The sequence below is a fragment of the Phocoena sinus genome, chromosome 12, assembly GCF_008692025.1.
Source record: "Phocoena sinus isolate mPhoSin1 chromosome 12, mPhoSin1.pri, whole genome shotgun sequence".
In the NCBI taxonomy this organism is placed as follows: domain Eukaryota; kingdom Metazoa; phylum Chordata; class Mammalia; order Artiodactyla; family Phocoenidae; genus Phocoena; species Phocoena sinus.
Window position 1 is genome coordinate 67756179 of NC_045774.1, and position 26839 is coordinate 67783017.

General features: G+C 40.7%; 1 protein-coding gene and 1 non-coding gene across 3 annotated transcripts in view; one reads left to right on the top strand and one right to left on the bottom strand.

Moving 5' to 3' along the window:
• The window catches only part of ANKRD6 (ankyrin repeat domain 6), a 196398-nt gene that overhangs the window by 147130 nt on the left and 22429 nt on the right, over window positions 1-26839 (bottom strand). The window lies entirely within an intron of this gene.
• LOC116763818 lies at window positions 17855-17961 on the top strand. The gene has a single exon (XR_004352633.1). It is a non-coding gene; the product is annotated as a U6 spliceosomal RNA (small nuclear RNA).

Consider the following 26839-nt stretch of genomic DNA (forward strand, 5'->3'; position numbering starts at 1 on the left):
TATGGGTATTCTGGTATAGAAGCATAATTCTATTACTATAATTACTCTAAGAGGGCAAAAAAAGTGTCTGAACTAACAACCACCTATCAATATTCAAGTCCTCAGGATTCATTGTGTACAGAACTCATATTTCAAAGAATATCTGTACCAGAGAGAGAAAGAGATCTGGAAACATTTACATTTTATTAAAAAAATGTTTTCCTTCAAAGCACCATCTCTGCAAGCAGTCAGGGAAGTGAGTCCTACATGGGATAACTTTTACCAAATAAAATCTTTCAGTTGAGATTTTTTAAAATCAGGATTCTCAAATTCAACCTAGCACTCATTATGAATGTGAAATCTAAGTTTATATTTTCAGTAACTTCTCGCTAGTTCTGAAAGGACTTGTAACAAAATCGGTCCAAAGCATGACACTGTCAACTGAAAAAATGCACAGTGTGAGAGCTGTGAATCCCGTTGTACTGGGGGACTTGCTGAGGACAAAAGCCCGGGAGAGAGCATCTCAGATATCTCTAAGGAACGGCTCTGAAGGGTGGGGGAGGTCAATGCATATATGATTTGGCAAAGGGTATACATGCAATCCAGCACACATAATTCACATGCTAAATTTAGGACACTATAGCTACATAAACTTTTCCCCTGAAATTTCAGAGAGAGAGAGAACAAAACAGACTCAGCTCCTCCAGTCTTTAGTGGTGGTTTATTCATATAATTCTAATGGTGTATAATTTTTCCTTCACTTCTCTAATTTGTAAAGCACATTGTGATACTCCTTTTATGAGTCACACAATTTACCATCCCTACAAGAACAAGGAGGGGACTTCCCTGGTGGCAGAAGTGGTTAAGAATCTGCCTGCCGATGCAGGGGACACGGGCGCAAGCCCTAGTCCGGGAAGATCCCACATGCCGTGGAGCAACTAAGCCCATGCGCCACAACTACAGAGCCTGTGCTCTAGAGCCCGTGAGCCCAACTATTGAGCCCATGAGCCACAACTATTGAGCCCGCGTGCCACAACTATTGAAGCCTGTGCGCCTAGAGCCCGTGCACCGCAACAAGAGAAGCCACTGCAATGAGAAGCCCACGCACCGCAACAAAGAGCAGCCCCCACTCACCATAACTAGAGAAAGCCCGCGTGCAGCAACGAAGACCCAATGCAGCCAAAAATAAATAAATAAATTTATTTTAAAAAAAACAAGGAGGGAGGACGGAAGGGAAGGGAGGTAGAGACTGAGAGAGGGAAAGGGGGTGGGGGGTGCCTGAGGGACTACAGAAACACAAAGCCGAAAATAACGCTACAGAAATTTCAGGTAAAATTCAAAAAGTATTTTGAAACTCATCTAGCATCAAATCTTGTCTATGCACATACAGGTGGGCAAATGTGATTGTTTATTTTCTTACACCAAATCAAATTAATCATCACTTAGTAGTATTCTTTTTCATTTCAAAAACCTTCACAGAGTCTCTGTCGACATCCAAAGGGACCGCTCCCACTGCATGTGGCTCGGAGAAGTTTCCAGTCCACAATCACCATCCCAAACAGAACAGTTTTAGAGCAGAGCTGATTCAGGACTTACCTCTGCAGTCAGGATGCCCAGCGCCTCACAGGGTAAAGCCTGCAGCCGCGTTCAGGGCTGGGCTTTGTGTGGTTGGAGGGATGGCGGGAGGGTCTGCGGGGATCCGCCTCAGGCCCCTCTGACCATTTACATGTCAATAGTCAAACCAAAGCTCCCGCGACCTGGGCCCCTCCGTGCAGCCAGGCCCTGGGTTTTGTCCTTCTCTCTCTCCACGGAGCCTTGAAGCCACTGGTTGCCAGCAGGCATTTGGCAAACTCTTTATGACAGATTTGTCACCCTCTTGGGAGCCCTGAGCCTAGGTAAATACATCACAGGCTTTTCAAATTATCTAAGGACTTCACGCTGGGAGAGATGAATGCTTTAGATAAGACCCACAGAATCAGAATTCCAAAAGAGGTCTGTCTGGCTTGAAAAAAAATGAGCTGAAAGGAAAAAGACAGTTCAGAGAAGCAGAGGTTCCATCATTCACTTAGGCTCAAAAGCAACTGCTCTGGGGTTTTAGTTTGCTTACAAGTCAATAGGAGACAATGGAGAGACGTGGGTGTCAGAAACAAGTGAACAAACGTAACAATTTTAGGATTCATTATAAAAAGACAGCACTAAGGACAAGGGCGGATGGGGAGGATTAGATGGTCCACATACTATTTTACAAAGAAGAATCTTCTCCTACGAGGAAGAAATGATTTGGGCAGGGTCAGGGTGGGGAATGGCCATCCTCAGTACAGGAAGGGCACACACAGTAGATTTATTCTGGGGGCTCCAGACGGCAGCAGAAAGGGCTGATGAATTTTCTAACAATGAAAAGCTCTGGCTGTCGAGAGTCAGCGCCAAGGCTGCTTTCCCAAAGGGCCCTTGGAGCCCCGCCCCCTGTACGAGAGGTGCTGGGCAGAGGCTCCTTCTAAGGCTCGGCTGGTGGCCAGCTGCCTACAGGGACACTTCCTTAGCATCTGATGTGAGAAGACCACCTTGAGTACGGGTTCTCAGGATCTTTCGAGCTGGAAACAGGATGATGATGAAATTAAAATATGGATTTAAAAAGTGGCATAATCTGTGTAATGTACAAAGATTGATTTATCTTGGAATGAAGCCACTCTTAAGATGCTCAAAAACAGTCCAAGCATTAGTCATTTCTGAAATTACAAAATGTAGATCCATGACCCATTTGTTATAGTTTGAAAATGGCAAGGTTGGCTCCCTGGATCCCATTCCCTTACATTCCTTTTCCTTCCTCTCTCCATTTCTCAAAAAGCTGCTGATATAATTTGGGTCACTTATAGCACTTACATTTACAAAGTGCTTTACGGTCAATTGAATCTTATGAATATGTCATAGGGCAGAATCTCTCTGCTACCTTAGAACTTAGAAGCAGAGGAAAGGAGGGAGTTCTAGGGAATGCCTTCAGAAAGTGTCTGCAGGGACTGAGCGGACCTCCGATTATTTCCACCTTGAGAAGAGCAATGGTAAAAAATCTTTCCTCCCCAGGGAAGCTTATCTCTGCCTACATTGTGAAAGAATCATGAGAATTGCTTTGACCCACATTGCCCCCTGGCACTGTTCTGGGTACACAGCAGACTCAGATGAGACTTCACCAAGCCTCCTCATATAGTAGAGACACCACCACCAGCACCAGCGCATCACCTAACGACATTATTATAAAACAGCTCTCAACATTCTTACTTCTCTAAAGTCAGCAGAGAAAATGCACAAGATGTGTGTAGACAAAATTTTGGTAATTACTGACAAATTACCGTCTAGATAGATTTCAACTCCCACCCACATCTACAGAAGTGCCATTTTCCTACAGGTAGACCAACATGAACATAATCAGGTCTGTATGTTATGTTTCACCTTACCTTTGAGAACTTGATAAGGGAAAAAAATCTCATTTTTGTTTACTCTGTATTTCACTTATTGTTAGTGAAGTGAAGCATCATTATTTTTTTTTTTTTTTTTTTTTTTTTTGGCAGTACGCGGGCCTCTCACTGCCCTGGCGTCTCCCGTTGCGGAGCACAGGCTCCGGACGCGCAGGCTCAGCGGCCATGGCTCACGGGCCCAGCCGCTCCACGGCATGTGGGATCTTCCTGGACCGGGGCACGAACCCGTGTCCCCTGCATCTGCAGGCGGACCCTCAACCACTGCACCACCAGGGAAGCCCCTCATTATATTTTTTTAAACGCTAGGGAGAAAATGTGGAGAAACATGTCCTAAATTGCAGACCATGATTGCTCATCTTTGTGGGACAGGAACATAGGAGACTCACACTTTCCACATATGTGCTTCTGTAGTGTTTAAACTATGCATAACTTTGCTTTTTTTCCCCCGATGTCAAAAGTAAAGTTTTTTAAGTAACTAGTGAGTGGGGCATTTTCAAAAAAATTATATCAATGGTTATTCAGCATCAATTAATTATGCAAGGCACCCTTTGGGGTAGACAGTACAAAACTAATTAAGGTGAGTCCTTGTTCCTTGATGCTCACTATCTGGTTGAGTGAATAACATGTACTCACACTCACTTTTTTTTTTTTTAACATCTTTATTGGGGTATAATTGCTTTACAATGGTGTGTTAGTTTCTGCTTTATAACAAAGTGAATCAGTTATACATATACACATGTTCCCATATCTCTTCCTTCTTGCGTCTCCCTCCCTCCCACCCTCCCTACACACTCACTTTTAAAATGAAGGAAACAATACAAAGCTTGTTAACAAACTCTTCTCTCACTGAGGCAGGACCCATCACTCCTGATCCAGCTCCTTCATGGACCCATATGCCCAGCATGTCACCATGATTGTGGGGTTTTTGTTACTGTTACATTAGATATGCTGCCAACATTTAGAGTCTAGCAGAATGCAGAGGACATGAGTCTTTTTGAGAGAATCTCAGAATAGAACAGAAATAGCCAATTTGGAAGGCTGATCTTTTGGGATAGTTAGATTTCAGACAGACAATGACCTAAGAGTATAAACAGAGACCAATGCACACATCTGCTGGTGAGAAACCAGCACAGAAGCTGTGTGGGCAAGTCTGTGATGGTACAATGCCCTTTAAGCAGGTTTTTCTCAGAGGAAAAGAAGAATCTAAGGAGGAGGGGGGTCTTGCATCCCAAGTGATACAAACCTCACTTTACTTCCCTGGAAAGGTTCAGTCTTCAAAGAGGGAAGTACTGAACTGTTTCAACACACCCCAAAGGATATAAAAGACTATAATAAATCAAATGGATTTGTTAATAAATTTCACTTGATTATTAATGGGAATGTAAATCAGTAATTCTGAAAAATAATTTGACTGTTTTGATACCCTAATTCATTTCTAGGACTCTATCACTAAGGAAATAATTCTTTTTTTTTTTTGGCCACGCCATGCCACATGCAGGATCGTCCCCAACCAGGGACTGAACCTGTCCCCCATGCGTTGGGAGTGTGGAGTCTTAACCACTGGACTGCCAGGGAAGTCCCAGGAAATAATTTTAATTATAAAAAAAGCTTTATGCAGAAAGATGTACACGACAGAGATTGGTTCAAGATGGCAGAGTAAAAGGACATGCGCTCACTCTCTCTTGCGAGAGCACCAGAATCACAACTAGCTGCTGAACAATCATCGACAGGAAGACACTGGAACTCACCAAAAAGATACCCCACATCCAAAGACCAAGGAGAAGCCACAGTGAGACGGTAGGAGGGGCGCAATCACAATAAAATCAAATCCCATAACTGCTGGGTGGGTGACTCACAAACAGGAGAACACTTAGACCACAGAAGTCCACCCACTGCAGTGAAGGTTCTTAGGCCCACGTCAGGCTTCCCAACCTAGGGGTCCAGCAACGGGAGGAGGAATTCTTAGAGAACCAGACTTTGAAGGCTACTGGGATTTGATTGCAGGACTTTGACAAGACTGGGGGAAACAGAGACTCCACTCTTGGAGGGCACACACAAAGCAGTGTACATATCAGGACCCAGGAGGAAGGAGAGTGACCCCATAGGAGACTGAACCAGACCTACCTGCTAGTGTTGGAGGGTGTCCTGCAGAGGCGGGGGGTGGCTGTGTCTCACCGTGAGGACAAAGACACTGGCAGCAGAAGCTCTGGGAAGTACTCCTTGACGTGAGCCCTCCCAGAGTCTGCCATTAACCCCACCAAAGAGCCCGGGTAGGCTCCAGTGCTGGGTCGCCTCAGGCCAAACAACCAACAGGGAGGGAACCCAGCCCCACCCAACAGCAGACAAGTGGATTAAAGTTTTACGGAGCTCTGCCCACCAGAGCAACACCCAGCTCTACCCACCATCAGTCCCTCCCATCAGGAAACTAGCACAAGCCTCTTAGATAGCCTCATCCACAGACGGCAAACAGCAGAAGCAAGAAGAACTACAATCCTGCAGCCTGTGGAACAAAAAGCACATTCACAGAAAGATAGACAAGATGAAAAGACAGAGGGCTATGTACCAGATGAAGGAACAAGATAAAACCCCAGAAAAACAACTAAATGAAATGGAGATAGGCAACCTTCCAGAAAAAGAATTCAGAATAATAATAGTGAAGATGATCCAGGACCTTGGAAAAAGAATGGAGGCAAAGATCGAGAAGATGCAAGAAATGTTTAACAAGACCTGGAAGAATTAAAGAACAAACACCTCAAAGAATTAAAGAACAAACAAACAGAGATGAGCAATACAATAACTGAAATGAAAAATACACTAGAAGGAATCAACAGCAGAATAACTGAGGCAGAAGAACGGATAAGTGACCTGGAAGACACAATGGTGGAATTCACTGCCACAGAAGAGAATAAAGAAGAGAGAATGAAAAGAAATTAAGACAGCCCAAGAGACCTCTGGGACAACATTAAACACAACAACATTCGCATTATAGGGGTCCCAGAAGGAGAAGAGAGAGAGAAAGGACCCGAGAAAATATATGAAGAGATTATAGTCCAAAACTTCTCTCACATGGGAAAGGAAATAGCCATCCAAGTCCAGGAAGTGTAGAGAGTCCCATACAGGATAAACCCAAGGAGAAACTTGCTGAGACACATAGTAATCAAACTGACAAAAATTAAAGATGAAAAATTGTTAAAAGCAACAAGGGAAAAATGACAAATAACATACAAGGGAACTCCCATAAGGTTAACAGTTGATTTCTCAGCAGAAACTCTACAAGCCAGAAGGGAGTGGCATGATATATTTAAAGTGATGAAAGCGAGGAATCTACAATCAAGATTACTCTACCCAGCAAGGATCACATTCAGATTCGACAGAGAAATTAAAACCTTTATAGGGCTTCCCTGGTGGCGCAGTGGTTGAGAGTCTGCCTGCCAATGCAGGGGACACGGGTTCAAGCCCTGGTCTGGGAAGATCCCACATGCCGCGGAGCAGCTGGGCCCGTGAGCCACAACTACTGAGCCTGTGCGTCTGGAGCCTGTGCTCCGCAACGAGAGGCAACAACACTGAGAGACCCCCGCACTGCGATGAAGAGTGGCCCCTGCTTGCCACAACTAGAGAAAGCCCTCTCACAGAAACGAAGACCCAACACAGCCAAAAATAAATAAATAAATTAAAAAAAAAAAAAAAAAAACCTTTATAGACAAGCAAAAGCTAAGAGAATTCAGTACCACCAAACCAGCTCTACAACAAATGCTAAAGGAACTTCTCTAAGTGGGAAACCCAAGAGAAGAAACGGACCTACAAAAAGATGTACATGACAGTGTTATTTATAGTAGCAAAACTGGAAACAGCATCAGGAAGACTGTCATCCAATAAAAGAGGATGATTCAATAAACCAGGAAACCTCCACCTGCTAGAAAATTACAGTGCCCTAAAAATGATGTTTCAAGCTTCACATTCTTGTCTCAGTAATGCACTACTGGGGATCTATCCTAAAGAAATAATTGAAAAACACAGGAAAGTGAGAACACCCTAATATCCCACAATAGAAATGTTAAGTAAGCTCCTATTATTTCTTCCAAACTCAGCTCAAGTGGTACTTCTCCTGGGAAGTCTGCCCTCACCCCTGGCCCAGCTCTGGGCTCCCGTGATGCCCTGAGCACCACCCATCATAGCATGACCCCAGGGTTCTATTCCTGTGTGCCAATTAAGCACCTTAAGGTCGGGGAACTTGACTCTGTTGATTTAGTACTCCCAACCCAGCACAGTGCCTAGCACAAACTAAATATGCACCTAGACGTCTATATTATATAAGACTACATAATCAGTGTGTTCGTTTGTTAGGGCTGCCATAACCAAATACCACAAGCTGGGTGACCTAAACAATAGTCACAATTTATTGTCTCACAATTCTGGAGGTCACAAGTCTGGAATAAAGGTGTCAGCAGGGTTGGTTCCTTCTGAGAGCTATGAGAGAAGAATCCACTCCAGGCCTCTTTCCTTGACCTGTGGATGGCCATCTTCTCTGTGTGTGTCTGTCTCCAAATTTCCTCTTTTCATAAAGCCCTAGTCATGCCGGACTAGGGCTCACACCAATGACTTCATTTTAATTTGACTGCCTCTATAGAGAACTTGTCTACAAATAAGGTCACTGTCTGAGGTAAAGGGAGTTAGGACTTTCACACATGCATTTTCGGGTGACACAATTCAACGCATAACAATCAGCAAATTTGCAGATTTATGAGAGTTTCCAATAATTTAAAAACACCTGTTTTATAATGTTTAATAGAAAAAAAGGAGGTATATTTACATATACAGCAAGAGTTCTTAACTTGGATTTTATTTTAGAGTCCATGACCATCCCCAAGTTAAGAACCATTGATGATACCAGATCTCAGATTTTTTTTTAAAGAAAATAAAATGTGAAGGTAATAAACCAAAATATTAATGGTTTATGCCTCAGGGTGATAGTATGGATGTTTGGGATTGTTTCCCAATTTTGTGTAATAATTTCAAATTACTATTATAGTCAGAAAAAAACTTCCCTTTTTTTAAAAAAGGAGAAATGATATTTTTAAAGGGTTTAAGGACTTCCCTGGAGGTCCAGTGGTTAAGAATCCACACTTTCCCTGCAGGGGCACAGGTTCGATCCCTAGTCACAGAACTAAGATTTCACATGCCACGTGGAGCAGCCAAAAAAAATGGGGTTTAGAAACATGTGAAAACGAATATGTTTTACACAAATAGTGTATTAAGGAAAGACAGGAAGAAAATATATAATACTCACAGAGTTCGTTAACAGAAGTTATAGAAAGAATTTTGTGTACATCTTCCTAAGTTTTGTGTGTTTTCCAAATTTTTTAATAATGAACTACATTACTCTCATAACCAGAACAAGCCAATAAATCTAATTAAGAACATGTAGTTTAAGTATTTGGTTATATATTAACTATTCAATATTAAGAGCTTAGTTAAATTATGGTACAATGACAAAATGCAGCTTTTAAATGACCATTATGAGACATACAGACATAGGAAACAGCTTATGAGACAGTCCTCTGAAAAAAAAAGTAAAATATAAAAATACACACAAATTATAACCAGGAAAATATAACCATATGCAGATGGTAATTTGCAAAAATGAATATCTATTGAGAGTAGGATTATGTATTATTTTTAAATATTCTTTAATATTATATTTTCATTTTATTTATGAAAATGTATTCTAAGTATTCTTAGAAAATGTTCTTTTCTAAGAATATCTGTAACTCATTTTACACTGCCTAAAACAGCTTTTAACCATTCCAAGAATCAACTTCTTGTCTAGAAGATGGCTGGCAAAACTTCAGGCTTGCCTGGCTCCCAACAAACAACCCACAGTATTCATCACAACTCAGTGGCTGGTTTCACCTTCACTGTTGGTGGAAGTGCACATGGACACACCCTTTCTAAAGGACAACTTGGTAGTACTTGTTAAATCTATTAACGTTCACTCCCTTTGACTGAATATTTCCACATCTGGGACTCTGTCCCACAGAAACAACTCTACACATGTACAAAGTAAAGGTAACAAGAACGAACAACTGGTCTACCTAGGGTGGCCCTTTCTCACAGGGGACTGTGGGAAGGAGAGTTTCAGTTAGAAAGCAGTGGAGAGACCTACAATAGCTACTAAATGGAAAGGTCACGCAGCTTTGATTCACTGCCCAGTTTACTATTTCCTTTGATGTCTTTATTTCTGGCAACTAACCAGAAACAAGGGTGCTGATTCAACTCTACATGTTCCAATCATATGCATGCCAGTACAGACGCTAGGATACAGATTCAGGTGAAATAAGCATGTTTTAGATTGTTTTCTTTTTAGCTCCCAGCTTCACAAACAGAATTTAGAGTATAGCAACTCTTATTTGAAAATAGTCATAGAATGGGAGCCATATATGCTCTCATTTTTTCCTATTTTTGCTTAAATAGGAAATGTCCAGACCTTAGGTTTGGGCTCCTAGGGTTTGTCTCCTAAATAAATTGTGTTTCCATCTATCTATTCATGTTTACATAGAGAGTCTTGGGATTGTTGCCTTCTGACAATTTATAAATAAGACAAATTTCTCATTTTATATTGACTCCCTCAATGGTTACTCAAAGTACAAAAATTCTGATCAGGTCAAGAATGCAGGTTAAATTACATCTCCTCAGTGAAGACTGTAAAGGAGGTGGAGTAAAAGCACAAATAACTTCAAGCTAAAATGACATTAATGAATTAGGTTTGTTTCTAGACTATAGTCAATGTAACAATGTAGTGGGCAATTTTTCAGATTAAAAAAGAGAGGGACTTCCCTGGCGGTCCAGTGGTTAGGACTCCACACTTCCACTGCAGGGGGCACAGGTTTGATCCCTGCTCGGGAAACTAAGATGCCGCAGCGCGGCCAAAAAAAAATAGACAAAAACTTCACAAGTTATTGATATTAGAGTTCCTCAGATAAACATATCTTTATGAACACTGATGATATCTAATTTGCAGACCACTGCACATTCTGAACATTTGTTCTCTACCTCAAGCTAAGACAGCTTTAGAGATGTGAAGGAAAAGATAAAAGGAAGCTGGGTGGGGCTTCCCTGGTGGCGCAGTGGTTGAAAGTCCGCCTGCCAATGCAGGGGACGCGGGTTCATGCCCCGGTCTGGGAAGATCCCACATGCCGCGGAGCAGCTGGGCCCATGAGCCATGGCCGCTGAGCCTGCGCATCGGAGCCTGTGCTCCGCAACGGAGAGGCCACAACAGTGAGAGACCCGCGTACTGCAAAAAAAAAAGGAAGCTGGGTGAGTTGTGTAGTGCTGCATGGGGGCTACTTGGAGAAGTCTGACAGATAAGCATTACCGCCTGCACCCCCTTTATCTACAACATTACAAGCTGTCGATTTTTAAGCCTCAAGCCCCACCATTAACTGGATTGACAGTTGCTTAGAAAATAAAAATTTTTAAAAACCATTCACACTGGTAATGTGAGATGTTACTTTACAAAATAACACAACTACACTTGACTAATAAACACTATACATCAGGTACACAGAAATTCACTGGAGAGACTTAAAATTACGCAACCCTAGAAGGATAAGAATAAAGATGAGATTTTAAAAGGAAAGAAAAACCAAGAAGTGACACCTTTAAAGAAAAATATTTTGGAAGATGTAACAAATATATGCTTTTTAATAAACCCTCTAGACCTACAGCAGTGATTACATAAAGGTGAAAAGCAAAGGCAAGGGAGCAAAAACTTATAGTATGCCTGAATTCGAAACTTGGGATGCCAGGTCAGGAAAAAATCTAAAAATGTGTGATTTAAAGAATCTCTATTAAACACAAAGAAAGTCTAAGCAACACAAGATGACAACACGGAGCAAGGCCAGTGACCATGGAGACAGATGAGAGCTCAGGAAGCAGGCAGTGGCCTCTCTTCCTCTGGGGCTTTTCCTGGCCAAGTGTGAGCCCAGGTACCTCACGGCCCGAACCTTCTCATAGGGCTGAGGCTCGGACACAGCACGTTGGCCTGAGCAATCAGCAGACGTGGGAGCAGGGGAGTGAACGATTTTCTTTGCTTTACAGAGGCAGACCAGAGCGGGGGGTGGTGCAGACAGCATGAAACAACATGATTCACCTTGCCTTGCAGAGGAAGCCACTCACAGCCAGAGAGATGCCAAGAGATGGGGAGACCCAGTGAGACGCTGAGGTGGTGGCGGCACCCGTCACCCTGAGGTTTTCTGCCAGGATCCTCAGGGGATGCGTTCACAATTCTGGCACAGGCTATCCTGAGAGGGAGCGAAAGGAAAAGACCCAGCGAGTTTTTGGCAGGTTCACCGTGAAGCAGGACTATTGCCAAAGACAAGGGAAGACCCGAGAAGCACAGTGACCTCCAATAACCAGCTGTCCCTGCTCCTCCAAGGGGCTCCTTTGCCCATCAGGCACCTACAATGGATTCACTAACTCTGGGCCGAATCACAGTTACTTAGAGTTTGACCATATGGGGCTGTCCTGGAACTTGAAGTGATAAACATGTACATATACATATAGGCATTGATATCTATGTGTGTGGAGATGGAAGGGAGGAAGGAAGGCTGCAGGGGGGGAGATGGTTATTCCTCTTTTAGAGAAAACAGGAGGTGTGGAAGAAACTAGCAATAATACTTGGTAGTATTTTATACTTTTCTTCTGAATAGATTTGGAGTGTCTTATGCTACACTATATTTGCTTGGAAGCTTAATAAATAACCACCTCAAGAAATTAAAAAGAAAGAAAAAACAGAAGGTGGAACTACATGACCTCTTAGCCAAACCATTATCTATAGGATATCATGCAAACCTCTATACCTTTACTTGAAAGAAAGGTATTCCAAGAAGCTATTCCAACAGGCACTATGCTCTGTGCAACAGACTCTCTTGAATTACACTAGTTTTACTGTAAGGAAGTTCCTGTAAAAACTAACTGATAAAGGAAAGAATTAAGATTTATCCTGCCTGTGCTATTACAAACTGTTCCAAATAGTAAGTGAATAACCAAAATAGTAAACCAAATAGTAAATAAGATAAAGTTTCTCTTTATATTTCAGCTAATAAAGAAGAAATAATGCAACCCGTATATATATTTAGCAGTACCCAATGGATTAAAGAGCCACACTGAAAACAAAGAGGTTGCTACCTATTAGAAATTATGGAAATAAAGGTAAAATACATAGATGGTATAGTATCTATGACAAATATAAAAATAAAAGATAATTTTAAAAATAAAGCCATATAAAACAACTATAGGGCTTCCCTGGTGGCGCAGTGGTTGAGGATCTGCCTGCTAATGCAGGGGACACGGGTTCGAGCCCTGGTCTGGGAAGATCCCACATGCCACGGAGCAACTAGGCCCGTGAGCCACAACTACTGAGCCTGTGCGTCTGGAGACTGTGCTCCACAACAAGAGAGGCTGCGACAGTGAGAGGGCCGCGCACCGCGATGAAGAGTGGCCCCCGCTTGCCACAACTAGAGAAAGCCCTCGCACAGAAATGAAGATCCAACACAGCCAAAAATAAATAAATTAATTTAAAAAAAAAAACTATACCCCAGTAAAAAAATTAAAAATTAAATTAAATTTAAAAAAATAAAGTAAAACCATAAAAAGAGCAGAAGAAACTACAGATTAATATATTTACAATTTTAGGAGTACACAAGCCCTTTTCATCTTAATCATAAAAACCAAAAAATTTAAAAGAAAACTGTGATAACATATGATAACATGCATACTTTTTTTTTTTTTTTTTTTTTTTTTTTTTTTGCGGTACGCGGGCCTCTCACTGTTGTGGCCTCTCCCGTTGAGGAGCACAGGCTCTGGACGCGCAGGCTCAGCGGCCATGGCTCACGGGCCCAGCCGCGGAGCGCAGGCTCAGCGGCCATGGCTCACGGGCCCAGCCGCTCCGCGGCATGTGGTAACTTCCCGGGCTGGGGCACGAACCCGTGTCCCCTGCATCGGCAGGCGGACTCTCAACCACTGCGCCACCAAGGAAGCCCCAACATGCATACTTTTTGAAAAGTTCTTACAAATGAATAAAGACAAAACACTCAAATAGTGAAATGGGCAAAGGATCTGATTAAGCAATTCCACACACACACTAAGTAAGTTCCATTATAGGATTGTAATTATTTGGATTTAGGACCCTAGAAAAGTGCAGAAAACAGTAGTCAGTCTAATTGAAGGAAAACACACACACACACACACACACACACACACACACACAAACATTAACTTACAAAATAATATTCAACCTTAGTCTTGAAAGAAATGCAAAAGAAAGATATTTTTAAACCATAAAATTGGCAAAGATTAGGATGATTTGACAATATTCATGTTGGTGAGGGCAGTGGAAAAGCTACTGACAACTTTACCTGGGTACAGCTTTACCTTTCTGATGGGCAATAATATCACCTAGCATACACACACATTTGACCCACCAATTTCACATGCAGGAATTTATCCTTAAGAGTTAATGGGGGGTTTTCAACTGGAGATCTCCAGGCTTTCAACTGGAGATCTTGGGACTTCTCAGCCTCTATAATCACATGAGCCAATCCTATATATTGCTTTATATTGCTCTTTATATTGTGCATGTCCCCTGGTTCTGTTTCTCTGGAGAACCCTAACTAATGCAATTACAGCGTTAGTCATACAAATGAAAAACCAGGAAAGAATGGGTATCCTCATCAAAAGATGCTAGATTAAATAATTGTTGATTCAATCGAGTGCTTGATAATTGCTTACAGAAATGATGATTAACATGAACTGACTTGGAAAGATGTCCCCAATATACTGCTGAATTTTTTTTAAGCAGGTTACAGAACAGTATGTACAGTGTGATTTCATTAATATAAAATTGTGGTATCATGCACAAGAGTGCGTATGTACGTGTGCGTACGTGTGAAATGGGACACGATGTTTAATGAAACGCAATTTACCTCTGAGTGATAGCATTTTAGATGATTTTTACCCTCTTCAAATTCTGTATTATTTGTATTTTTCTCCAATGAGCTTGTTTATCAGGAAAATCAATAAAGCAAGTCTCTTCCATTAAAAAAAAAGTTCAAGACTTGTGGTTACCAAGGGGGAGGGGGTTGGGGGAGGGTTGGAGTGGGAGACTGGGGTTAGCAGATGTAAGCTATTATATATAATGGATAAACCAGGTCCTACTATATAGCACAGGAAACTGTATTCAATATCCTATGATAAAACATATGGAAAAGAATATTAAAAAAAGAATGTATATATTGTATAGCTGAATCACTTTGCTGCATAGCAGACATTAATACAACGTTGTAAATCAACTATACTTCAATTACAAAAAATAAATTCATAGAGGCAAGCAGAGAGAGATACAGCTATAACAGAGGGAATTGGGGTAAAGAGAGAGTTTGCAGTAGTTGCTGTTTTACAACAGGAGAAATGAGAATGTTAATGGGGGAAAGAACCAGAAGGGGATGAAAGAGTGAGCACCGCAGGCCAAGCAGGTTGAGTGTGTCCAGGGGAACCAGGAATAGATGAGCTGGTTCCTACCCTCAGGCGACACAGATAAGAACCTACAAATGTAAAAACAATTCCCGGGCTTCCCTGGTGGCGCAGTGGTTGAGAGTCCGCCTGCCGATGCAGGGAACACGGATTCGTGCCTCGGTCCGGGAAGATCCCACATGTGGCGGAGTGGCTGGGCCTGTGAGCCATGGCCGCTGAGCCTGCGCGTCCGGAGCCTGTGCTCCGCAACGGGAGAGGCCGCAACAGCGAGAGGCCCGCGTACCGCAAAAAAAAAAAAAAAATTCCCGATGAGTGACACCGGAGCTACAGAATGCAGAGCAACACTGTCAACGGGAGGGATCTGCAAAGGAATGCTGGAGGAGATGGTGCCCCTTCCAAGGTGGGTCGGATTTCTCTGCACAGAGATGGGTGGTAGGAAAAGCAGTAGCTGTTCTGACTGGCAGGCTTGTCAGATCAACAGGGCAGAATGTGGAGGTCAAGGAGCAGCAGGTGACGAGACTAGAAAATTAATCTGGAGCTCACAGTAAAAAGCCTTGAAGAGGCTGAGGACTTGGACCATAACACAGGAGGAATTCTAGGAGGGCTGCGTAGTGCAGGGGCCCCATTCAAATACAAATTTAGCGGCTATTTGTTGGATTTACAGATTAAGGGAACTTGACCCTGGAGACAGGGAAAGCCCAGTGAAAAAGCTAACGTGACAGAGAAATGAACTAAAGTTGTGAATTGAAAAGGTGGCAACAGAAGTAGAGAGTGACATGAAAAGCATGGTGGAAGAGGTCTACACATAGTATGAAACATGCGACATCCACAACCACGGGAAACCGAATCAAGACGGGGCTGAGCTGATTCTATGAGGCTCTGCTGTTAATCATTCTGCATTAGAATTTTACTCAAATGCCACATTTTATAAACAGGTGTTTCCTCTTCTCCTTCTGCAACTTACTTTTGTGCCAGGTATAAGAAGGTGAGGCGGTAATAATTAACACTTCTCCTAAAGGAAATCCAAAACCTGAGAGACAGCCTTAGTGCCTCATTAGAACGAGCGGAATTCATAATAATCATTACTCATGAGGTGAAAACTAAACAGACCCAGAACTGGGGAAGTGGAGGAACTGATGAGATGGAGGTGCGGAAGGGAGAGACCAAGGGAGGGGGAATCAAAAAGAAACAAGTTTGTAACACAAATTTTTACAAAATGATGCGCCTTGGAAATTTTCTGAAAATACTGCTAAAAATTCTAAATACAGATTAAGCGGCCAGAGAAATGCTATAAAATCACTTAGGTTAGCTAGAAAAAGTCCCAGCCACTCAGAAAAACTAAAATAAAAAATTTAATTCTAAGCGACCCTCACATTCAACCATCAAAAAAGAATATTTATCATGCCTAAATAAATAACGTCTCAATATTTATAAATAATAGGAGTAAGAACTTGACTTTTCCTCTGCTGATTTATACTCATTCTACATATTTCCTCATAGTCTGCTCTCGCTTTCAAAAAAGGATTATGGGTAATACAGAATATTTCATTAAACTTTGAGTAAAAAAAAAAAAATCCAGACAGGTAAGATAAGCACCCTCCTCATCACCTATTAGGCAAAATGTGAATTTTTAGACTCCCTGATCAGAACTTCAGAAATCTCCTTAGAGTGGGAGGGTGAACTATTGTAAAAAAACACCTGTCAAGCCTAAAGCCACACACGCGTGGTATGAGTCACCTAACGGTTTTCAGAAGGCTTTTATGCCATCAGAGATATCTCCTTAGACGGCTGGGGGGCCTTGTGGTGGGGAGAGCTTGGGAAGTAAAGAAAGTGGAAGGAGAGACACACCACCCTGGGAACTCCATCAGTACAAGAGGAATTTTTACAGCTGTTTTAAATTCCAAAATGAGTCTGAAGGTGTGAGTAAAGTTTCAACTGCACTCTAAAGAAATTTCCTTCAGTTCACAAAAATATATGCTTGAGGCACTTAAGCCTCAAGATGCGACACAGATAAATGAGTCCTCCAACATGCTTTCAGAAGTTATACCTGCAGGAGGCCTGAGCAACAGTGCTCTGCCCTACAGAGGGTGAGCTCTTGAGATACTCTTCAAAGAGAATCAGTGAAGCGTTCAACGTTGGCAATGGTTCCAATCTTTCTAAGAATCCCATCTTTCAAGTCATTTGTATGCTAAGCATTATGACCTCAGCTCTAGAATCACAAAACTCTGTGCCTTCCATCTCGACTTTTGATCTATCTACACAGCAAGTCCTTGATAAATACAGGACATAAACACTGTGGCTGACTCTAAGAGTTTAAAATACCAAGACACGGAGTGAAGTAAGTCAGAAAAAGAAAGACAAATACCGTACGCTAACACATATATATGGAATTTAAGGGGAAAAAAATGTCAAGAAGAACCTAGGGGTAAGACAGGAATAAAGACAGACCTACTAGAGAATGGACTTAAGGATATGGGGAGGGGGAAGGGTAAGCTGTGACAAAGTGAGAGAGTGGCATGGTCATATATACACTACCAAACGTAAAATAGATAGCTAGTGGGAAGCAGCCGCATAGCACAGGGAGATCAGCTTGGTGCTTTGTGACCACCTAGAGGGGTGGGATAGGGAGGGTGGGAGGGAAGGAGATGCAAGAGGGAGGAGATATGGGAACATATGTATATGTATAACTGATTCACTTTGTTATAAAGCAGAAACTAACACACCATTGTAAAGCAATTATACTCCAATAAAGATGTAAAAAAAAGAAATCTCATCTCTATATATTTTACATATAAAAAATAAATAAATAAATAAACAAAATACCAAGACAGTGTCCAGCAAATAGTTGAGGACTCCATCAAGGTATCACAGGTATAGTGCTCGCTTCGGCAGCACATATACTAAAATTGGAATGATACAGAGAAGATTAGCATGGCCCCTGTGCAAGGATGACATGCAAAATCGTCAGGCATTCCACATTTTGGGGGGATTAACATATACAAACTACTATATATAAAACAGATAAACAATAAGGTCCTACTGTATAGCAAATGGAAGCTATATTCAATATCCTATAATAAACCATAATGGAAAAGAATATGAAAAAGAATATGTATATATATGTATATATAACTGAATCACTTTGCTGTACACCAGAAACTAACACAACATTGTAAATCAACTATACTTCAATTAAAAGAAAATGATATCATAGGTATAGCACAAAACAGAATTCACAATACCTAATCAGAATGAAGTACATTCCACCTACAAAGCAAACTCCAAACAGTAAATCAACTCACCAGCAAGTATTTGCTATTTTCAGAAGGAAAAAAAAAAAGACTTCCCAATTGTGTCTATAAATAATATACCTGTGTACTATAAAATCATAAATATCAACTGATTTGTAGTTTTTCTCTTAGAGACCTCATGGATGAAGCTTAATTGACCAACCTCAGAGTATCAGATTCATTAACAAAGTTGTTGAAATTTTACTTCTTGGGGGAAAAATATCTTAATGAAGCCAAACAATAGCTTTTCAACATAAAGATCTCTTACAAATTGAAAGTTTACAAGAAAGTGAATACTTCAGGGAAAAAAAAAGGTGAATAAGGAATACACAGGCACTTCACACACCAGAGAAGAAAAAGAAATCCAAGAGCTGAAAACATACAAATGTTCAGTCTTCTTCATAATCAAACAACGAAGACACAATTTTTACCTATAAAATTGAATGTAAAAAAATTAGAATAATCCCTACTGACAAGAGGGCAAGAAAACAAACTCTCACACATCGCTAGTGAACATTTCTGGAAGGCAATTTAGCAATATGTGTCAAAAGCCTTAAAAATAAAAACGAATACCCTTTGACTCAGCAATTCCATTTCTCTTCAAGGAAAATAACTTCAAGAATGAGATTAACATACAAAAATGTATACTGAAGCATTTCATGTAAAAGTGAAAATCTGGAAGCCACCTAAAGCTTCAACAATATAGGAACACTTTAATAAACTAAAAACTACCTATCCAATCAATGTAGTTCTATTTTAGATATATGATGTTGAAAAGTATGGGCAAATGCTCATGATATATTATTAAAGGAAAAAGTTACAAGATAACATGAAAAGTATGATCGCAAGGCTGCACACAAAAAACATTTAAGGGTATGTACCAATATAGTAATAGTGGTTACCTATAGGTGGAAGGATTGAAGATGCTTATCTCCTTTTCTGCTAATTTTTATACTATCTTCTTTTCTTTCCTTTTATTTTCATTGGCTTGCGGGATCTTAGTTCCCCAACCAGGGATCGAACCTGGGCCCTCAGCAGTGAAAGCACAGAGTCCTAGCCACTGGACCGCCAGGGAATTCCCACTATCTGCTTTTCTACAATGAATATGTACTAATTTTGCCGGCTAAGTAATTTACCCATAACAAAACAAGGTAGATATTATTATTATCCTCATTTTAAATATGAGGAAACTGAGGCACAGAGAGGTTAAGTAGCTTGTCCCAGGTCACACAGCTAATACATCATAAGGCCAGGATTTGTCCTAAATTGACCTAGCTCCAGAGCCTGATCTCTAAACCACTTTGCAGTGACTCACATTTTTAAAATAATTTAAAGTAAAATGCCAGATAATCTATAATTACATGCACTACAAATTCTTAAAGAAAGAGGATCTTTGCAGGCCAGAATTTTCAGAGCATACTGGGAGACAGGTGGTGAAGCTGGATGTTTTCTCCCATCTCACCAGGCTGTCCCTTTTCATTTTAGGTTTTCACTCAGATTATCTGAAAAGTCATCTATTTATTCCTCTATCACTATTCTCCCTCCCTTCAACACACACAAACACAGCATTCTCAAAAACTCAAACTCCAATTGGTACACTTTTCTGCTCCCTTCCCAGGCCATGACAATTCCCTGAATACTTCTTTCCTGCTCCTAAAAGCCAAGGTGGGTTCCCCACAAATAACTCCCAGAGGTCTTGAAACAGAGCCAGACCTTGGAGGGGGGCCCTCCAGATATAAAAGCCCTTCCATGTCCCCTGTCTCTTGTTTGTAGAAAAGCCATAGTTTCCCAGGCCTCCCCTGAGTCACAAAAGAGCAGGCTCAAGCAGTTAATGATTAGGACAACAGCGTCACAGAATCTTTAGTTCCTCCCTGAAGAACATAGATAACAGTGTCTGATGCACATTCCTGAGTTGTTTTGCAGATACTAAAACTGCCACCAGAGGGAAAAAGCTAACTGCAGGATGACCAGACTGTAGCCATGACATAAGCTGCTCTGTCTTGAGCAGTACTGAGTCTGTGCCTTGCACAATTCCAAGAACTGGCCTCAAGGAAATGGGAACAAATCAACCCTGGAATTGAAGAGTAACTGTGCTTAAAACAATCACGATGATGCTGATTAGACCACCACATGACCAGTTTCAAGACGGTTGTCGGAACTGACTGTGCTGTTCTGCACGGAGGGCCCCCCACTGCCTGTGCACCCCTGAAACTCCCCTTTAAGACCTTCTGCCCCCTAACCAACAACTGGGAGGTGGCTTAGGGTATGCTAGTCTGCCATCTCCCCAGGTTGCCAGCTTCCTGAATAAAGCATCTTTTTTTTTCACCAACCCTTGTCTCTGGAACATTGACTCCAGAGCAATGAGCAGCCAAACCTGAGTTCAGTTCCAGCTCTGGCCAGTAACGGTCTACCCAGACATATTAACTCACAATCCAGTATAAAATAAAGTATGTTCTGTTTCCCTCACAAACAGAAATGTATACTATTTTTCCCCTAAGGAAGTTTCAAGTTAGTTTAGATGGAAGCAACATAAGTTCTTGGAAAGGTGTTGTTAAAGTACAAAAGACTCTTGACAAACTATGGTGCGCCACGTATGAATAGGCAAGATTACAGGACCTTTTCCTGCGTATCATGTGACATTCCTGCTCTGGCCTCCAAACAAAAGCCTGATGGATGTAAGTGCTTGTAGATAATACTCTGAGCCATATAGGGCACACTGAGATTTCTGTAAGGGTGCAGATGATCAAGTTGCTAGGGACTAAAGAAATGTTTTCTGTACATTAGAAGAAAAAATATTACTAATCAGTATAAAGCAAGCTCCAGCCATCTGCTGTTCTAAAATTGGACACTTGATCATGTTAAAAAGAAGTGAAGTTCCTGCTGGTGGAAGTAGGAATTTAGACTACTAGATAAAATATCACCACTAGTGATGAAATTATCTTATTAAAGAACAATGACAGCTTTTTAACTTCAGGGACCAATAATAGTTCTCCTCAGTTACATTTCAGGAAGGAATATTTTATTCTGTTATCCCAGAGCTTATTAAAGATGAGCCACTATTACTGGTGGACTGTGTTTTTGCACCTAACTGATAAATTAGATTGAGCCATATCTCCAGTATGTAAATATACATTATCAAATCTTTGTTTTGCAAAAGTGAAACTAACAAAAGATTGCCTCACCAAGGAATGAGTCTAATTAATATAAGCTCCTTCAATTATAAAGATTTATCCAAAAACAATCTTAAAATTCACATGAAACCCCCAGAGACCTCAAATAATCAAAGCAATCCTGGGCAAAAAGAACAAAGCTAAAAGCATCATACCATGTGATTTCAAAATGTACTAAAAAGCTATAATAATTAAAAGAGCATGGCACTGGCATAAAAACAGACATATAAACCAGTGGAACAGAATAGAGAGCCCAGAAATAAATCCACAATTGATCTTCAACAAAGGTGCCAAGAACACACAAAGGACAGTCTCTTCAATAAAGAGAGTTGCGAAGACTCTGTTTTCATCAAAAGAATAAAATTGGACCCTTATCTCACTCCATATGCAAAAATCAACTCAAAAATAGATTAAAGACTTAAATGTAAGAACTGAAACTATAAAACATAGGGGAAGAAAACACAGGGGAAAATCTTTTTGACATTGGTCAGGGCAATGATTTTTCTAATATGACCCCAAAAGTGCAGAAAACAAAAGCAGAAATAAATTGTATTGAATCAAACTAAAGATTCTACACAGCAAATAACAAAGTATAGAGACAATCTATGGAATGGGAGAAAATATTTGCAAGTTATCCAAAATATATAAAATACTCAAACAGCTCAAAAGCAAGAAAGCAAATAACACAATTCAAAAATAGGCAAAGTACCTGAATAGACATTTCCCATAAGAAGACATACAAATTGCCAACACATATATGAAAAGGTGCTCAACATCACTGATCATAAGGGAAAACTGCAATGAGATATCATGTCACACCAGTTAGAATGGCTATCATCAAAAAGACAAGAGATAACAAGTGTTGGCAAGGATGCAGAGAAAAGGGGACCCCTGTACACTGTTGGTGCGAATGTAAATTGGGACAGTCACTATGGAGAACAGTATGGAGGTCCCTCGAAAAGTTAAAAATAGAACTACCATATGATCCAGCAATCCCACTTCTGGGCATATAGCCGAAAGAAACGAAATCAGTTATCTCCAAGAGATATTTGTACTCCCATATTCATGGCAGCATTATTCATGATAGCCAAGGTATGCAGGCAACCTAAGTGTCCATTAATGGATGAATGGCTAAAGAAAACATTATATATATTTATATATATACATATATATATATATATATATATATATATATAATATTTTACTCCATACACAGTGGAATAAATTTCAGCCTTAAAAAAGAAGGGAATCCTGTCATTTGCAACAACATTAATGAACCTGGAGGGTATTATGCTAAGTGAAATGAGTCACAGAAACACAAATACTGCATAATGCCACTTATATATGGAGTCTTAAATTTTTTTTTAATTATAAATAAATAGATATTTAAATAGCTGAACTCATAGAAAGAGAGTAGGCTGCCAGGGGTTGGAGAGTGAGAGCAACAAGGAGAGGTCAGTAAAAGGGTACAACCTTTCAGTTATAAGATGAATAAGGTCTGAGGATCTAATAATGTACAACATGGTGACCACAGTTGATAACACATGTAGTTGAAATTTGCTGAGAGTACTAGAACTTAAATGTTCTCACACACACAAAAAAAGATACATGTGAGGTGATGGATATGTTAATCCTTTCACAATGTTTACGTATATCAAACCACCATTTTGCACACTTTAAATATCTTACCAAAAAACAAAAATCTTAAAATTTTATTTGTCAATTATACCTCAATGAAGCTAAAGGAAAAAAAAAAAACCACGGGATAGGGGGAGACAAAATTCCTCATAATGTTAATATTGTTTTCTGATTAAAGAAAGCTTATTGGGGACTTCCTTGGTGGTCCAGTGGTTAAGACTCCACACTCCCAATGCAGGGGCCCTGGGTTCGATCCCTGGTCAGGGAACTAGATCCCACGTGCCACACCTAAGAGCCCACATGCTGCAACTAAGATCCCACGTGCTCCAACTAAAAAGATCCTGCATGCCGTAATGAAGATCTCGCACATGTACAGCCAAATTAATAAATTTTTTTTAAAAAAGAAAGCTTATTGAATCACGATATTGTACACCTAAAACTAATGTAACATTGTAAATCAACTATACTTCAATTAAAAAAGAAAATAAAAACAAATTTTAAATAATTTTTTTAAATTTCTTGGCAGAAAAAAAGCAAGCTTATTAAACACCTCCCCTATATCCTCTCCCAACAAAGACCCCACTAACGTGCGAGAAAAAGAATAAAGATAAGCCACATTAAGGAATAGAACACGGAGTGGCCAAAAGCAAAGGAGAGATTTCAAAAGTTATGGAAGATGGAAAGACAGTGGAGAAGAGGTAACTTCTGTATGAGGGGAAAGAAGCCTCAGCTTGGTGTTTACAGAGGGGGACACTTGAGAAAGGGACAATTTTGCCCTGCAAAACCCTGCTGAGGTTTGGGACTTAGAAACACTTGGCACTGGGGTGGACAGAAACACAAACTGGGGAGAAACTGAAGGTCTACAGTTGTACTTGGTTAGTGGTGCCCCACACGCACTGACTCATTATGACCCTTCTGTCTCAAACATTTCAATATTAAAAACTATGCACACCCCCATGCACACACAGGTGAATCATTCCGGTGCTGAGGAGGGAGTGGAGGGAAGATGCACACCTCCCAGCCATGCCCCGCCCATGAGCTTTCACCAATGAGCACTGACCACGGTACTGTGCTTTGTCTCCCAGCTGCTCCTTTACTCCACTGAGGTTTCTTTCTGCCTTTATTTCATGTGCAGCTGAACAGTTTTGACCCCAAACGGCTTACAGAGATGTGTAAGTGACAGCAGTAAAGGTGCTACAAAAGTGCCTGAGGCACCTTGCAGAAGGCAAAGGGTGAAATTTAAGACCAGCAGGTACTCAGGGGCTGGTGGAGGCATCTCTTACACATCACTGGGAAGACTGAATGGTGTCTGGAAGAATCCGTGACCAGTATACACATCAGGACGTCAGGGAGCATGGTGCCAAGAACAACCCCAAAGGAATTATGCATAACCACCCTGTTTGTGCTGATTCATTTAGCCCTGTCATTTCTCAAATTGCATACTGAGCTGAAAGGGTGGGTCATGATTATTAACAGTCAGCCCTCCAACTCCAAGCACAGAACACTGTCAGTCAAGCATCTGCTCTCACAAGATGGGATACAAAGAGTTTCCTTCAAATTTTCTCATTTTTATTATGAAATACTTGACACATATAAAAGACTGTATTAATATTATATTACATACACATAGGAATAAAGATCATAATAAAACTCACTTCTCAATTTAAAAACTAGAACATAACCAATAACAGTGATATTCTTTATGCTCCACTCCAATCATATCCCCGAAGGGTAAGCACCATTTGAATTTTGTGTTTACTTTCTTTTGCCTTTATTATGGTTTTGCCACATATGTATATAACCACAAGCCATATGTCATTTAGTTTTATTTTTCAATTTGTAAAACTGATATCATATTGTATTAATTTGTCAGTGGTTTCCCCCCAATATTATGTTTCCTCTCTAGAGAATTTGAACAGCTTCTAAGACAAGACCTTCATATACTCTACAATTTTGCACACAGACCCTCCAATTGCCTTTTAGTCTTAAACATGAACACAAAACCAAGGACCACCAGACATTCAAGGAAAGCTTCCAAAATGAAAAGGAGGGACCACAGTAAAGAAGAAGAAATAACCCTGGAATAAACTAAGATAATTCTGGTAACTGACAAGAACTTAAGGGACTTCCCTGGCGGTCTGGCAGTTAAGACTCCAGTATTCCACTGCAGATGGGGGTGGGTTCAATGCCTGGTAGGGGAACTAAGATTCCACATGCTATGCTGTGTGGCCAAAAAAAAAGATAAGAACTTAAAAAAAAAAAAAAAAAACTTGCATTAGTATCCTCAGAGATTAATGAAAGTATTATAGAACAAGTTAAAATGAAAAAAATGATCAGAGAACCAAAGAGATTTCTTGGAAATAAAAATGTTATTGACAAATTTTTTTTTTATTCAATAGAAGAAACGAAAGTAAGTTTTAAAAATCTCCCACAGGGCTTCCCTAGTGGCACGGTGGTTGAGAGTCCGCCTGCCAATGCAGGCGACACAGGTTCGTGCCCCGGTCCGGGAAGATCCCACATGCCGCGGAGCGGCTGGGCCCGTGAGCCATGGCCGCTGAGCCTGTGCGTCCGGAGCCTGTGCTCCGCAACAGGAGGGGCCACGACAGTGAGAGGCCCGTGTACCGAAAAAAAAAAAAATCTCCCAGGAAATAGAACCAAAAGACAGAGGCAGAAATAGAGACAGAAAAGTTAAGCAAAAAGAGAGGCTCAATTCAATAGGTCTTCTGCATATCAGAAGTTTTAAAAGAGAAAACAGAGTAAGAGGACAGGAGAATTATCAAAGAAATGATAGAATAAAATTTCCCAGAAGTGAAGGGCATGAATCTCTATACTGAATGGGACAACGAATGAAAAAAACCAACCACATCAAGTGGTTGACGTTTCAGAATTATCCAAATTCCCTACATGGAGAAGAAAAGATCATTTTAAGAAGAGGATAAGAATCCTTTTCTTTTTCTCTTCTTCCTCACCTCTCTGGAATGGGTTTGACAGTGTATAACATAACCATTTGCAGATGTGCAAAAGCAGGCAGCCGATCGATTACACTAAAAGCTCCAGACCATCTTAGAAGTAAACAAGGCATAATTTATTGCTAATGTTAAGCAGTGGGATTTGGTGAGTTTACAAAGCACTAAAATAAAATTAGAAGCTACAGCTATAAATAAAAGCTAGTCTTGGAAGGGATCATTGTTCTTCACTTCAGTAGTCCGAGCATAATATTTTGTGAAGCAGGAAATTAAATTCCCACCAGGAAGATACTGAAAACTAAAAACTGATCTTGGTGGTCAATGAACAGAGTGCCTATGTACTTTTCTGTGTTTTAAAATGTCTCTAAAAATAAATAAAAGGCTCAAATAACAAGAGATCAGTTGAAACAGAAAGTCTGCTATAGGAATTGCCCAAAGACAACCTTTTACTGCCTTATCCAACAGACCTTATTTTGTCTCTAAAACAAAATGCTACATATGAAAGACAGAACACAGACTTGTGAAGCCCACTCCAATCAGAACTTGCAAGTATTGGTTTTTCATAAGCAATCTAGTCATCATGATGAGTCCTCGTGGTTCCATGCCCTACATGTGCTCTTAGCCTTTGCCAGGTACTCACTTCACTCCAGGTCTTTACCCCGTAGCACAGAGACATCTTTGTTCCTAAGGCAGACAGATAGAAGCCAACAGGGAGCTTGTATTATGTGTCTAGAAAGAACTGTTCATTATTCACCCATCTCTGCCACAAATAAATTTCAATAACCTTGACTCTGCAA